This window comes from Coturnix japonica, chromosome 3, assembly GCF_054131305.1.
Source record: "Coturnix japonica strain WE chromosome 3, WE-NBRP24, whole genome shotgun sequence".
Classification (NCBI taxonomy): Eukaryota; Metazoa; Chordata; class Aves; order Galliformes; family Phasianidae; genus Coturnix; species Coturnix japonica.
In genome coordinates this window covers 71,440,651-71,457,782 of record NC_140665.1, presented here as the reverse complement: position 1 = coordinate 71,457,782, position 17,132 = coordinate 71,440,651, and the positions used below count along the sequence as shown (strand labels likewise).

Below are 17,132 nucleotides of genomic sequence, written 5' to 3'. Positions count from 1 at the left end.
AATGTGATGCAGAAAGCACCCTGACACAATAGTAACACATGCCAATGTGAAACTCCTCAAAACACAGGTGGCATAGCTCAGCACAAAGAGGAGTTGCCCATTCTTATAGATGTACCTCTGGGCACAGGACAGCCCCTGCCAAGACAAAAGTCCATGTGCTGGCTGTAGGGACACCAGCAGTATCACACCAAGAGCTGAGTGACCACCTTTCCTCGCATCTCCATTATGTTTGAAGTCAAACAAGAACTTCCAAAAAATTGAGCCTGAAAGTACAACAAGCAGTTCCAAGCTACCACACAGAAACACAAACACCAGGACCAAGGCAGGCTTTCTCTTAAAAGTGAGATCTGGTGGCTGATACAATCACACCTCACAACAAATCCCAGTGATGATTGCTAGGTAGTACAAAGACAGTTGACCTCCTGCTGCTTGGGAACACAGGGTTGGATTTGGTAACCAGAGTGATGAGTGTTTGGTGAGTGGGTTTTCAAAAGGATGCAGCTTCACCTTCAGAAAGCTGCCTGACCGAAGAAGTTATCTGACCTTTCAGTGCAGATATAAAAAAAGACAGCATTTTTTCCCCAGTCCCTGGTGGTGGGTGGATGACATCAAAATCTGCATCTTCAAACTTTACGCTGTTTATGTCTACCTAAGGTTGGTTGCAAGACAAATCTCAAGAATTTTTTTTGGTAAACTGAAATATTCTGAAGAATTCATATGTAGCAAATATGAATTTTGTGTGCAGAGGTTTTCTGGGTTTGAGTTTTAGGTGGGGTTTTTTTTGGAACAAAGCACTTAAAGGTCCTCACTGAATTCTCAGCACTGCATAAGTAGTACAAATTAGGACAATTTATTGCACTTGGATTGCCATTGATTGGTATGCTATTTTTGCCACTTGTCGAGGAAAAGAAAACAGGTAGAACAAAGTGGAAAATATAAGAATGGTGCTGATATCGTTGTGAAGTGCTGTGTGGCTTAGCAATGGAGTTGGCAGGGCAGCTCCTCCAGGCTCAGTGAGAGCCCCAGCAGAGCCCCAGCAGCCCGCTGGTTGCTCCTGAAGCCACTCATCCAAGAGCACAGCTTCTCCTCAATGCCTGCACTCCCTCATTATCCACACGATCCAACCTTGCCATGATTACCTCCCAGGGGACCTGGAGAAATTTTTTTTATCTTGGCACATTCACTGTAACAGCATTCAGCAATCTGCTCTGTCAGATCGAGAGAGAAGCCTTCTGCTTTAAATTAAAGCATCAATACTTATTATTTTTATGGAGATTAAATCTATCAGCATCCTGATAGTATTATAAAAACTGAGTAACCAGTGGCAGAGAGGGAAGGTATACGTGCTTATATGGCAGCTGGGGAGAAGCAAGAACAATATGATTGTTGTTACAGCTAGGTCAAGCTCTCTCCAGCAAGGCTAATTAACAAGGGAAAATGCAGTTCTTCCTATCGGAATTGCTATAACAAAGTAATTGCTACAAGCAGAACCTGTTATTAAAAAGCCAGACAGCAGGCTTTTGAAGAACACTGGAATCAAGGCAGCACCTGATGGCTTGCCCTCACTGCCACCCCAAGCACAACTGACAACCTGTGGGACCGCACTGGCGCTTTCCAGAAGTCAGAGCCTCTGGCATGTTGTAGAGGCCTGGCCTCTTTCAAGTGCACAAAGTAACAATCAATATATAAATAAATAAGGAAGGCACACAGTTTATGACAGCTTCTACAGCCTTCCTCTGATTTTTCAACTTTATTTTGTTCTTAAATGTGATTTTACACTTGGAAATAGTGACTTCCAAGTGTAGCATGAGAAACAGCAGGACAAAACTATGCCTGTGCACTCCTACCAGCCTGCTTTGGCTGTGGACAAGGAATGAGAGAGAGGCTTTCTCCATTTATGTCCATCCAGTTTCTATCTACTTCTCCAAGTCCACTAAAAGGATGAAATGTTTAAAGTCAGTTCATCTGAAAGGGTTTCTATTAGTGAATTTGCCAGATACTTAATTACAGGCTTTTCAAAAATCATGAGAAAAGCCTGCAAAATTGTTCATAAGGCTTCCAAATCCCATGGGAATGTTGCTAAGTAGGGCTAATGAACAAAGGGCTGTTTCTGCCTGCCTAGCTGTTACAACTCTTATTTTCAAGTTCCCTTCCCTTAAGACAGAGACAAGAAACATGTTTCAGGGGAGATCCATGATTCTCAAGCAGTCAGACGATGCCTGTTACCAGAGGTTTGATTAATAACTGCACCGTTTATTGTCTAGCCTAAAATGAAATGGCAAGACTCTCCCTTTCTAAGGCCTCCTTCACAGCAAATGTCATTTCTACCAATTCATCTCAACCCTCAACTCATCTATCTTTCTCAAATGCCTCCTATTTCACTATTATTTTTGCCAGGATTTGTCATATCAGAAAACATCTCTTTAAAAACTGAGCTCCCATTAGCAGTAAAAAACCTTTCACTCCTTTTGCAACGTTTTGTTTTGTTTTGAGCACTACTTTTAGTGTCTTATAAGCAAAGTACCTCACATAAGGTATACTGCTCATAAAAAATCAGTCATTCCAAAATACAACATTTTTTGAGAAGCAATAACGGTGTTATTGTTAGCAAGTGTTAGCAAGCACTTAAGAAAAACTGACCAGAACAAGTGTGGTGGTTAACTTTACTACCCTGCTTTAATTAGTTATTAAGCTGCATTGTATGCATGTATTATTGCCGTGAAAAAACAAGGGCAAGATGCCAGCCTTGCTTATTTGATGAGAGAAAATAAAAAGTTCATTCTTTTACTTTCATTTGTAAACCTCCATATCATCTTCTCCCACTTCACAGTGGTTTCAAAGAAATTCCTGCTCCTGCCTTTTTGCTGCTTCATAGCTATGGCTCTGACACATTCAGAGGCCACAGTCAGCATAACAAGATTTAAGATCTCCTGTGGGGTCACTGGACAGCAGATGTCCTTATAGAGGCGAGTACCACGCCTTGCACCAGCATGACCACTCATACCCCGCATTCCCCTGCGGTCTCTCTGGTGGAGTTATCCGACCAGCTGCTGGCTGTCATGTGTGCCCGGTCAGGAGAGTGCACAGCACAAGCAAGGATGCATGAGATTTGGATGCATTAAGACAAGGAGCATCGCTGCTACTGAAAGGCAGCAGGGCATGACCTGAGCAGCCCCAGCTCTGAAGCTGGGAGATGGATTTTATACAAGACTTCTCCTGTCCTCCACATTTTCTCTTCTTCTCTCAAGGCTCAACTGCTAGAGTGCAACACTATGAACCACAATTTTCAGGTGGCCTTTGGTGTTCCATAACAACATCCAGAAGGAAAAAAACCTCCCAGCCACAATGAGATTTTGTTTTTACTCACAAACAAACACAAATAAATAAATATTTATATTATACATATATTATATATTTTTATATACTATGTATATTTATATTATATAGAAATGCATAAAAATAAATATACTATATGTGCGCATATATACATAATAGAATTGTGCTCAAGCCCTTTTCCAAGCTTGGCAGCTGAGGGGTGTCCCATCCTCTAAACTGCACAATCCACCACAGCCATGCCATCCTTGAATCACTCCAAATGCTTTTTCCACCTGTAGATCCCTCCCAGTATGGCCAGGACTGTGGACAGGTTAAAAAGTGTCACCCATTTTCTCTGCTCCAGAATAGTTATCCCTACCCAGAGTGATGTTTTTCATGAAGCCTCAGAGAAGGATTTAGGCATGACAAAGTGAAATGTGTGCAGAGCATCACAGCTGCTCTGCAACCTGGCAGGAAACATCTATGCACTTAACACACACAAGGAGTTACCACTCAGACTGTGGTGGCTGGAAGGTCTTCCGCTCCTTATGTCTCTAATAACTCTATGCACCACTTTCTCTATTACAGCCTTTGCAGCCAAGCACAGTTCTCCCCACATAAAACAGACACTTCTTCTATGTGCATTCATAAGCACATGGAGACATGCAATGTCCATGCCCTGCCCTTCCTGAAGGATGCACAAGAGGCAATGGAATTTCACTAACAATTACTAATAAAGCTGCTTCAGGCTCTGGAGCCACGCTACTGGCCAGGATAAACACCTCGTGGTGGCAGCATTCTTGATGCCTATCACTGATGTATGTCAGCCCCGACTTTTGGTGGAGCAGCCAGATCTATGCCACACATGGGAAGTTCACTGGAAGGAGACAGAGTTGACAGTGCTACTACTGATGCTTACACTTCAGGGCAGCAGTCGGAAAGGAGAATCCGCACAGCCCCAGGGCTTCTCCTAGGGAACCATTAAGGAAACCATTGAGGAGGTTATAGGTTTAGTGATAGAAAAATACAGGGATGCCTATGGTCATGCTGATGGCTTCCAAAACTACATAGAGTATGTGTGGCTTCAGCCCAGCACACCCAAGGTATGTGCATACAGACATACAAAGTTGTGGAGAAAACACCTTAGGGAGATGGGATGAAGAGGTGCTATTTTAAGTACTTTTTACTATAGCAGCAGAACACTTAGAAAAGGCTTCAAAATGACAATCACCATCCAAGTTAAAAAAGCAAGTAAGTACTTCAACAACAATTTATCCACCACCTCATGTTTGCACTTGAATTACAGCTTTTACTGTATTTTTCTGAAGAACAACATTTACTGCCTTCACCTTGCCTCTCAAAGCCATTTTTTTCTTCTTTAAATAGAAAGGAATTTGAGTCATGACTTACATGTAACTTTTCTAAGTTCTGTGCTGGCTAAATTATTCTCACGATGCAGGGAACAGGATCAGTGGAGAAATTATGAGGCTACAGCAATCCATTAAGAAGTGGCCCTCCAAAGATTTGCAGGGCAATGTGCTGGCAACTCAGTTGATATCAACCTAGAATAAAACAGAGGCAGCCATTAAAAAAAGTCAAACATCAAATCTTCACAAAATCCCTCTATTTTTTCCTTCTAATTCTAAAAACAATACAGGGACTTTATTTCTAATATAGAAGGTTTTTGTGTCAAACGTGACAATTACATTGTGTCCATTACACACTGCTTGTCATTACACACTTTATAACAGAGACTATGTTTTTTCTTGCATTAGTGTAGCACCTAAACAAACCACCTCTGCAATTATTCTAGCAGATCACACTGTAGGTATGCCCACGTTGTGCACATGTACTATGGAAGCTCTAGACAGTGCACCAGAATGGTGTTCCAACAAAACAAGCAAGATGATCTAACAGGCTTCAGATTAACTAATACTTGTTTTCATCAAGGCTTTGATTTTATCAAGGAATATATGTCATTAATATTAAATCTGTCCCTTGGTTTCCATTTTAATCTGAGTAGCTTCAGAGAAGAACAACCAGCCACTAGTGCAGTCTGGTATCCTTTGGTTAATGCAACATGTGCCATGTTCTTCCAGCTATACTACAGGAAAGCTACTGCAAGTCAGTGTCAAAACAAAAACTGGAGAGGGTGTAAGATGTTCATGCTCCCACTGGCAATTCACCATGCTGCCACAAATTCTCAAGGGCTCAGACCTTAGAGAGCAGGCTGGGCTAGAAGAGGATGTGTGAGCATCTGGAAAAAGTATGGGAATGCTTGAATAGTATTGATTTGACTGAAGGTGGTGATTGGGAGTGAAAAGATAAAGGATTTGCCATTGAACAGAAGGGGACAGCAGCCAAAGAAGCAGGGCCATATATGTACCTTCCTAGGATCATTGTAAGGGCTGTATCTGCAGAATTACACCAGCTCATGCAAGATGTAAAAGAAAAGGGGGAGGAGGTGAGAAGAAGACAGATAAAAACTACATTTATATATATATTTTTTTGTTAAAATCTATTGCTGTTTTCCTGCAATTTGCAAAATTAACCTTCCAGTAACAGCTCCTCTTTCTTTAATATTTACTGATTCCAGAAACAAGCCAAATAATAACACAAACTGCCCAGTGAAAGCAGATTTGTATTTATTTATTTTAATAAGCATGTAGATCTTGATTTTATAAGTCTAATACTTTCTGAATGTTGACATGACAACATTGTATTCCAAGCATTGTAGAGAACTGGATCACTTAAGAAAAGTAGGCTATTTCTTCTGGATGGCACCCATCTAGTTGATTTACCAAAAGATGATCAAAATTCTGCTATGTTTAAGCATTACCTATATGGGTACTTGAAAAGAATCATGAGGCTACTCTAAGAAAGCAACGCTTGCATCTCTTCAGTTTATGCAATGTTCTCCAACTGGGCATAACATTCATTGACAGACTGCAAGAGGACAAAATATTTATGGTCACAAATATACATTATCTAAATTGCCTATAAAACTAAAAATATAAACTGCAAATCTGTTCAGCCATAAATCACTGGTACAACAAAAATAACTGCAGTTTAGTCAATGGCCAAAGGAATAAAATCAGGGAAGTGTCTGCATTTTCAAGGACAAGTTAGTTTTCTCATCTAAAATTGCACTTGCCGTGGCGTATCAGAAGAAAGAGAGAATAAATAGAAGTGGGGGAAGAGGGAAACAAAAAAAAGAGAGGGGAAAGGAAGACTCGGTGCCACACTTTTCTGAGAAGGTGTGATTGATGTTCACTGCTGTAAGAAAGTATGAGGCTACATCCCAAACATTTCATTCCCTTCTGCAAATGTCTCGCTGCATATCTCTCCCCATGTCCCCTAGATATACTTGCCCTACACAAGATGATCCAGACAGCATCAGGTTTTACACATGATCTGAAACATGAAAGCAGGAATCTCTCAGCTGAGGGGTCAGTTTAGGGTAGAATGAAACCTAACCCCTGCCTATGTTAAACATGAAAGCTGCTTCATGCTTTCCATTTTCTAAAAGTATTTCCTTTCCAAAACAAGCCAATTACTAAAAGCATAAAAAGAATACATGAAAATTGAGCTTATATGAAATGATGAGCCAAAAGTGCATCTAACAAACAAAAAAAAGACTCAGCATTTAAAATGCTGACTGGCCAGGCCTGAAGCCCAGGAAAAGCTGGATCTTGTGCAGGATGAAGATGCACTCTCAAGCCTTGCTCTTAACATAGACCTGTGCGTGTTGGCCAGATGCCACTGGATCACGAGAGGCCACAAGTTCATTCCCCAGTGCCAATTCTAAGACCCACCTCCTACAGCAAGGTGAATGCATGGAAACCTTGTCTTTATTTTAAAAAGAAGCATCTGCCTTCACGGATGCAAAAGGATGTTAATAAAATAACACTTCAAACCTCTTTCTTTAGAATGCCAATGAAAAGGAAGATGCACCAGACACCACCACCGGCAGAAGCAAACATGAGCCTATAGACATCTTTATTGCAAGAAAAAGAAACCTTTCTGCTTGGATTTTTGTTGTGCAGTGGATATGTTTCAAAGAGAGGTTACAGTGTGAAACAGCAAGAGCTTTGATGCTTTAGGGGAAAGCTGGTAAGTTCTTCAGTTTGCAATGAACAAATCAAGAAAGGTGATTTGAGAAGAGCGAGATGAATACACCTGGGTATTGTGCTGGTTAGTGGGAAGGATTTTTCATACCCAGGAAATAGTGCAATCATGCATCAGAAAATCAGAGAATTTGGGCAGACAGTGAGGGAGGTGAATAACACACAGCTGGGTTAGTTTACACGCCAGCCTTCACAACGCAAGCACAAAATGACGGCTAAGTGAAATGAGCCCATGTGACAAGATGAGCTGGTATGCTTTTCATAAGCAGGAGAAAACCGTATTTAAGGGAGGCTGCACACTAGAGAACAGGAAGAGTGAGCACAGATGTGCAAAGAGAATCTGTGTTTTTTAAAGTTTTGTCGCATTTGATGGAGCACAATGTTTGCTGCGCAAAAGCATGTAGAAACCAGTTCCACTAACACCAAGGATCCCTGTCTGTTACATGCAATGAGAGATTAGCAAACATGCTTTCTTTACATTTTGTATGTTTTCAAGTGAAGCTGAAGAATGCTTCTTTCTGGTTGAAACAGCTTCAGTGTAACATTTGTATTTTGCAACCGCTGGAAGGATTGCCTGAGGCTGAGAAGGCACTTTAAATCCTCCTGACATCTAGTATGGGATCTCTCCTGAAATCTGTAAATTAAACCCTAGATCATCTTTGTACCTACATCAGAAAACATGCACAGCCTGCTTCACCTATCAGTGCATTTAATTTACTCCTAGTAACTTGCGTGGTTCTACCAAAGGGAAGCAGAATACCTGCCCATTGCTCACGTTGTGCTCATATGCACGGTGTCAAGCTGGGAGGCACCATGAGGACCATTTCTGCAGCGCACAGTCCTCACACCTGGGCTGGCTGTGTTCAGGCAATAGCAGAGCCATGGGAGCAATCAGTCTGGCTAGAAACCATGACTGAACTCATCAGGAGATGTAGAGCTGACTGGATGAAGGTGAAGGCAGTTTTTGTCGCTCTGTGCTAGCAAGGGAGTCTTCCAGTCTGCAAACTGGATTTTCCCCAGCTACACTTAACAGTGCCAATGGGGCTTAAATGGAAAACCCTCAAAGGGCCCAGGGATGTGTGTGGGGGGAATTTTTGACTCCATCCTGTTCTCTGGTTGCTGTTAACTCTGACACATCAGGCAGGCTGTGCTAGGAGAGGTGGGTGGGAGACTGCAGTTTGAAGATAGTACCACATGAACTTTTAAGACTTTATGTAAATGTGACTGACTTTAACGCTGGAATATACTTTACTTAAAATAAAGCCACCACCGAAAACATTTCACCTTGGTAGTATGACCCATGAAAGGATGGTGAGATGTAAAAGGAAGTTAACAGATTCATTGAGACAGCTCCCAAACAACACACTGCCAAACGACACAAGCTGATTACTTACGCCTCACACAGAAAAGTACTAAAAATCCAAAACAGATTAAACAAACATGTAATAAAAGTCAGATCTGCATTAAATATGATGAAAATCCAGGCTTCTGACATATTATTCCTTAAAGACTTTGGTTAGCAAACATGTGAGCTGGACAAAATATGATGGTTCAGTGATAAGAATGAAACTGCTGTCACAGAATCTGCAGCCTCTGAAAATGATCCTGGATTTGCTAGCACTCAGTCTCGGGTAAGGACACTTCCCATGGTGGCACTAAATGATGCAGTTCACTGGATTTATGCCCCAATGCATGTGAACCACAAGAATTTATGCCTGTCCTGTTGAAAGGGTGCTCCCACTCAGTGCTCTGAACAATTATCTCAGCCAGACTTTTACTGCCAATTTCTTTTTAAAACTGCAAATTGAGAAAACAGTTAATGCGTAGAATGAAAGAACAGGTCACAGCTAACCACAAAAACTCCCCATAAGGTTCAGCATGTGGGAAACAGATAAGTAAACGTTGTGAAAGATGAACAATATTTAAGTATTAACACAAATGGTTTTTTTTGGGAAAGTTTATCAGGCATTTCCACCGGTTTTCCTTCAAGCTCTAATACAAAAATAACTATGTCTGACTGTGACTGGAAAATATGGCGACAGCTCAACATTGCTCCCTTTTTGATTTGTACTCAGGGAAAAAATACACCATCTCAAGACTTCAGACAAAGTGATTCTCGGGTGACTTTTGACCAGGGTGAAGTCAGAGGAGCATTTGCCACCTCAGGAAGTTCAGTCTAATAGTCATTAGAGTGTGAAATGAAGACTGACATACTCAGTGTTAGGTAAGAAGAAATAAGACAGACATTCTCTAAGATGCATATATGGTCCCCTATGCTCTAGCACAGAGTAAAAGAATTATATTTCAGCTCATACAAATGCCAAACAAAACAACTGCACACCAAATTGTAAGGCAGAGGGTGCTTAGTTTTCTAGTTCCAGCAGTGACCACTTCACCTGAGCAGATAGGTGCTACTAAAAGACAAAGGATGGCTCAGTTTATTGAACTTGACTACTCCAGGAACCCATCCCCCTTTCAGATAACCAAAGACACAAAGTAGAGGCCAAAGATCACTCTTCCCTCTCCAGTAGAGACCATCTCAGCTTGCTACAGCAAAAAGAAGCAAAAGCCATATCAGACACGGTGAACCTCGTGAAGCTCACACAGCCCTGAGATGCACAGCAGAACAAGGTGGTGCCTGGCCCCAAGGGCCTGCTAGAAGGGTGATTGAACATCTCCGTGCCAAGCAGGGGGAAGTCAAAAGGAACTAAAATGCTTTGTGGGTTATTTTCACTTGCCATTTCAAACAGAAAGAAGAAAGGAAGAATCATGGTGGGAAAGGGGTTCAAAAATACATTCCCTCTCATATGAACTCAGGTCTGTTTAAGAAGAAAAGCCAGCAAGGCCATGCACAGTAATGCCGAGAAAAAGGAAATGGTACTTCATGTTCACCAGAGTCATAAATCTTGCCAGTAAGTCTCTAACGGCAAAACAGTGAGTAGGGGAATTTTTATATGCAGATAATTAATCGTGAGCTGCTATCAGGCTTACTGTGCCACACACACAGCGTGCACAGCTTCGCAGCACGCAGCCTCCTCAGCGCTCCAAGCACTCCTCAGGTATGGCTGCTGCCTGCTTTGCCAGCAGGCGTATGGCCTAAACTCCCAGAAAAATCACAAAAATAACATTCACTGGAGATGGGTATTTCTATCCACAGAAATCTTTTTGCAGGGAAACCATAAAGGTTTTTTTCAGCAGGGAAAATTAGTTATGCTTATGAAACCGGCCCCTCTGCCATGTGGAACAGGATGCAGACGAAGGACCTTGTCTTAGTGTAAACATCCTTGTCCTCTGGTGTGGACACTGCTCACAGACACTGAAGAGCAAGCAGGCTGGTCAGGGAAAAAGCCACCACAGCAGAAAAAGAAAACATGCACAAGGAAATTCATCAGCCAGAAGGAGCTGCAGGGAACTCGGAAGGCCTGGAATCACCATGGCCTTCCTGCTATCTCTGGCAGGGATGATGCAGCCCATCATGCCCCTCTGCCAGCTCTTGTTCCTCGACATCATGTTTTGCTTCGGAGTGCAGCCAGGCACTTCCACTAACAGACATGAGGGAAAGCTCCACCACATCTCAGTCAGACCACACTTCCAGTTAAAGAAAAGCCTCTTTTCGGTTTCTAGATGAGAGTGTAGCCAGGGGCAGAAGTGCCAGCAACTACTTGCCAGAGAGCACACTAAGCACTGCCTCAAAATGGAACAACTTTGTCTAGAGGAGGTTGGGGAGCCTTTATCCCCCAAAGACTTCCCTCTGGGGCCCATGTTAGAGAAGGGCACGGAGAAGACATCTTGCTTCTCTAAGACCAGCTGTGAGAGACTTAGCTGAGAAGGGAGAGCCCAGCCCTTCCACATCACAACTTGCTTCCTGCTCATCTTCTATACTCATTTTCTTCTCCTAGCCCTGTGCAGTAGCACCACACTGCTCAATTGCACTCTTTTGTTGGTCCAAAAGAGCTGGAAACTGATAAGACTATGGGGCAGACCAGTTCCACCATCCCTGCATTCTCCATCCTGTCAAGCAAGCACTCTCCGGTCCAAGGCTTGGTTCTATTGCTACTATAAGTTAAACCAGCAGATTGGTCTGTATTTACTGCATTAAGGTACAATTATGCTTTTTTAAATCATTCAGCCTAATGGTATGCAGCTGCCACAGAAATCCCTATACGCATCACTGGCTCTCTTTGAGCTGATTAGCTAGATAAGAAACCATAGCCAAAAGACATGAAAAGATGGGTCGAAATTTAAAACTCTCAGATGAGCAAAGAATTTCATTCAAAGAACTGTGTGAAGGAGGTGGAAGGAAGGCTCACAGCACAAGTGAAGGTTTTGTTTACTACTGATATAAACAGATGAAACACTCTCTGTCACTGGGTTTAAGGATCAACGCACAACAGACTCAAAGCGCTGCTGATGGGTATTACAGCTGCTGCACAAATCTTTGTGAATGCCAGTATTTGTGTGCTTTTGTTCTGGATGAGAACTGAGGGACAACATACCAAGGAAGCTAACTTTATGCCAAAACAACCTCTTTGTGATATAAAATAGCTTCAAGACAACAGCCCCTTCAACTGAACTGCTGCTGCTCAGCGTGTTTCTTTGGATAGCATAGCATTGTGGTTTTTTTTTTCCTTAATTCAAGGCAGCTCCATGTATTTACTTTTATCTGTAGCATAATGTTTACTATTCTAATCAGAACATTCTGTAATCTTGTCTAGATGTTTTATTATTAATTGCTACACCCCCCACCCCACCCTAATAATTATCCTCTGGAGAGGTAAACAATTCAACACCATTTACTTTAGTTAAAGCTATGAATATGGATTATTTATTTATTTAGGTAAACAGCAATTAAGAAAAATCACCCAGACTATCTTCTCTTTGAAATGAGTACTACTTCACTAGCCCTGCCATGGGAATTGCAAGTCCCTTAAGCATAGATATCACTTTATTTTCCTCTGCCATGATTTTCATTTCTGGGCTTCAGAATGCAGAACAGCAACCAGGGAAACAACTCCTATGTTGTCTAAGGCTGTGTGGTGAGTCCAGAGCATCCAAACTCACTCTCAAGGACAAACAGCAGGTGCCCAGGTGCTGACAGAGAAGAAACAGAGATATTTTGGGAGCAGAATGAGGATAAGAAAACAGATATGGGCTCCACCCTCCCTGTGGCATAAGCACAGCCCTCCCTTCTTTACAGCCTAATGCACTGATATCCAAGGTGTTTTTATTTTTTTGCAGCGACCCCCCACTAACACCAAAAAGCTGTCAGTCCAAGGAGCCCTCTGCTCTAATGGAGTAAGCATCCACCAGTGAAACACAATCAGCACTGCAAAAGGCAGGGCAACATGTGACTAATAGAAACATTTGGATTTATTCATGCTGGAGGAGAGAGATACCCTTGTATGCTGTATATATAACTTATACATTGAGTAATCAGCAGCTGAGCTGCTCCACTTGACTCCACTAGTGTAGATTTCTTCCTGAATATTACATGACCTCAAATATTCCAACATCCTGTCCTGCCTAATACTTCCACCAACTTCTACTGAATGCTGTGACAGAATCAGACAGCACTACAGGCAATGAAACCATTCATGGGGAACTCATTGTTTTAAACTAAAAATTAGACATGTCAGGCAGTCCTGACAGGGTTGATCATATAGCCTAAGGATTGCACAGGCAAGCACAACAAGAAGAAGAATCAGAATGTCTCCCAAAGACAAAGGGATTTTCGCATATCTAAAATTAATAAGTAAATAGATAAAGCTGCGGTCTGGGCTTTGTTTCAGTTTTCAGAGCCAATTTCCGGCCACCGTTCAGAGAAATGCTTTGCATTTCAATTTCTGAGTCACTCATTTTTACAAGTGCACTTGCTGGAATTACTAAGCACGGGATCTGATCAGAATTTTCTCTTCTGAATCAAAGATCCTTTCAATTTTATGGATGCACGTGGATCAATGAACTTAACGCTGTGACTGACATTCGGGTTGTGCGCGGGTGAAGTCCTGGTATCATGTGATGTGTCATGGGAGCCCTCTCACACCGGATGCCCAACGTCCACTCAGGAACAAAGAGATGTTCTCCGTTCTGCACAAACACAGCACACACTGACACTGGTCTCCTAGATTGTGATCACAAAATGACGTACGCTTCCAGAAGCATGTTTAAACATCGGGTATGAATGAAAATAATTCCTGAAAAGAATCTGTTCTGAAACTGAAAATCGGAGACCGCCGCAGTGTTGTGTCTAAGTTGAGTCATCAGTTCCCTTTACAGCCTAATAATTGACACTGCCTTGATCAGAATGACTGATCTGAATGTTGCTTTGTCTCTCTGTGTTTTTTGTGTTTGTTTTTTGGGTTTTTGTGTGTGTGTGTGTTATTTTTTCTTTAGCATGTAAACAAGCTGCCTGTCAGCTTACGGGAGTATTTATCTTCGACAGATCATGGGAAATATCTGTCAAAAGCAGATTTCACTCTCTCCAGTCAACTCGTTACAGTCTGAATCAGGCTGTACTACAAAGAAACCAAAACCAGGTCTTGTTACAGAAAATACGCCACCAACTCTCAGTGGAAGCACTGATTTTATTGCATTTTCTTGGCATTAAATGCTACAAAGGGTTCCCTCCTTCCCCTATGGGACTTCTCCCCCCTCTCCCTGCACTTTTCTGAAGTGAAGTACCTTATGGGAAGAGACTGATACAAGAAGAATCACGGTGCAGTGAGGTTTCAGAGCACACTGATTTCCTATCTTTTGACACTAGCACGCAGGCAACAGAGTGATTCCCAATGGAGTGATTCCCTTTCTGATACTAACAACAAACACGCACTCCCACATGACTTCCTTCCTCAGGCTACACCTCCCCAAAATAGGCCATTTCTATGATTAATTATTTTCGCATCTTCTAAACGAGGAAAGGTCAAGTGAGAAATACCTAGTGGTATTTTCTAAAGCAAAGGTGACACAAACAGGGCAGTTCCTTCTACCAGGATACAGATGATACTAGGCAGCCACACAGTGGGTCACTGTGAAGTAATCTGCCTTGGAACAGCAACATCACTAGAACAAAGAAACCAAAAAGTGAAACAGGTGAAACAGATCTAAAAAGAAAAAGGATCTGGCTACAATATCAATGTGCAAATAGAAAAGAACTGACTTGGGCAGGAGTGCTAGGCTGACCACAGAGACTGGGACTGAAAGCAGATTAAATGGAACAATAATGTATAGATTATGGGGCAGTATTTAACAGCAGATACATGGTATACATTGCTGATGTGATGCCCCGATCCTCACCATACTTTGGAGAAAATGGAGGAGGACCCATCTAAACAAACACTGCACAGAGTAATATAATGATAGGTATCAAACCAAGGAGGGAGACAGAAACTAAAATTTTCTTGCAGAAAAAGAAAAAAAAAAAATTAAAAAAAAAAAAAAAAGATAGATCAAAATGATAAAAAGGGGAAAGAAAATGATTTACTGGCTGGAGATGACATTAAATTTTATTTCCCTAACAGTGATACACAACTGGACTTGAGACTAAGAATATCTGCAAAATACTATACTTTCCCTCCATTGAATTTGGCAGGATTTGGAGGATTTAATCAAAATTCTTCCTTTTTAAATAACAGAAAAAAACATAAAGCAAGCAATCTACAAGCTCTTTTGTGGAAAAAAATGACTTCATATGTATACTTATGAAACAAAACTGTGAGCATACTGAACAAAATGTATGGTTGGACTAGATGATCTTGTAGGACCTTTCCAACTTTGTGATTATGTGATTCTAAGATACAATCTCATTTTCGATTCAGACACGATGTCCGTAAACTTATAGTTTTAGCCATATTCAGCACAGAAACCAATGAGTATCATCAGCTTTGCAAAATATTTGGATAATCTTGCATTTTTATGAACAGTGCTTTCATCTGTGTCAGTTACTTTGAAGAAATAAGTGGAAAGACATTCCAAAAATATGAAGGAACACAGTATTTTTGGTCAAATACGAGATGACTGCATTTGGCTAGCACTGGTTTTTCTTTTTGGCTAGCACTTTCTTTTCTTTTTATCTTTCTGACCTGGAATAACATCTGCCTTCAACTGTAATTTTTATCAACTCTTTGAAGTTTTATTACTCCCGGGTACAAGGGTGGCAATGCTCAGATGGAAGAATGGGAATTAAAAGCACTTTGCACTCTCAAGCAAACCAATGAAAGAATTCTGCTTAGTTCAGGAGTACATTGCCAATACCAACACAATGTTCGTTGTCTGGCACTGCACATGAGTAAGTAATGCATGAAGCTCCATTAGTGTTCTGACACAAGCCAACCAGGCAAAGTCTGAAGAAGGGTCACTTGTATCTGCCATGGTAGCTTTTTGGTTCATTTTGAACCATCTTCTGAATGACGGGATGAAAAAAAATAAAGGCATGGCTGACAAGGCAGAACAGAAGCCAGCATTTCAAAAAGAAAGATTACTAAATGAGGAAATACTGTATGCTAAATGTCAGTCTAGTTCTCTGCATCAGCTTAATTCAAACATAAAACTTGGACACTTCATTTATTTTCTTCTTTAGTTTCATAGCCTCTGCAAATGGAAGTGTAGTTAGTTAGCGTCAGCTCATTCCTGTAATGAAATTCTTTGCTCTGCTCCCAAGAACTACAGTATAGCCATGGAGAAGAGCCTCTCTTTCCAGTTCTCATGGTGTTAGCTGGTTTTTACTTTATTTTTGATTCATATCACTGAACCTGCCCATTCTGCCTTGACTGCCTTGTTTTATTATTCTCTGCAGCTTTGGCATTTGTTTAAATTTTTGTAAACAAAAAACAAAAAACAGGTAGTTGCATAAAGAATGATTAATACTGCAAATGCTCTACCCAGCAATGTTACATATTTTATTGCTGATATAGTCAGAATGCCAGAACCAATAAAATCAATTTTTTTGGTCTGAAAGTGTATTTCTTCTTTCCTGTTTGCAATAGTGTAATCTTGACAGAAATAACTGAGAAAAGAAGAATGGCACCAGGTGAGAAGAGCTAATAACATACAACCAAGTCTGGGTCAAGGGCTGTGGCTTGGGACACATCTCTCAGAAGAGTAACAGCACCTGTGCTCTCAGAATATGACAGAGATACTTGGCACACAACCTATCCAGCCATCATCCCAAATTACTGATTACCTGTGCCAGTGTTCTCATCACACTGAAAAAGTCTCTGCTTTTTCCTTAAGTTCTGTAAGTGAAAAATGGAATTGATCAGAGTGGCTAATGAAAACCCTTTAATAAATGCTTGGGCAAAAAGGCTTTTTGTTATTACAGTATATAGTCATAAAAGCCAATACATGATGGCCAGTGAGTATTTATATGCAGAAATTGGCCCAACAAAGCTTCCTACTTGGTAAACAGTGAGAGGAAGTTCTGAATAAATATTTGTTTTCCCATATTTATTTCTACAATGGGTGAGGCAAGACAAGAGGATGTTTAGGCACTGATCCGACTTCAGATTTTGATCTTGTGAACAATTTGGTCTATAAGGTTACAAGGCTTTTAATCTCCCATACATCATGGATTGCACTATTGTCACTATCATAATGAAACCAGACAGAGTTTACTTCCCATTCCCCAGCCCCGACACCAGGAGGACACACTGAAATGAAATAGTCAGTCATGTAAAACTGAGTCAAGGATGCTGA

At 41.3% G+C, this 17,132-nt stretch overlaps 1 protein-coding gene across 7 annotated transcripts in view; it reads right to left on the bottom strand.

Annotated features, from left to right (window-relative positions):
* Positions 1-17,132, bottom strand: part of BACH2 (BACH transcriptional regulator 2) — a 178,022-nt gene that overhangs the window by 75,941 nt on the left and 84,949 nt on the right. For 6 of the 7 annotated variants that reach the window (XM_015858931.3, XM_015858930.3, XM_015858928.3 and 3 more), the window contains one exon: positions 4,726-4,877. The exons of the other annotated variant lie outside the window; for it this stretch is intronic. The gene's annotated coding sequence lies outside the window, so the exon portion shown is untranslated. The remainder of the gene's footprint in view (positions 1-4,725; positions 4,878-17,132) is intronic. 7 annotated transcript variants of the gene reach the window in all.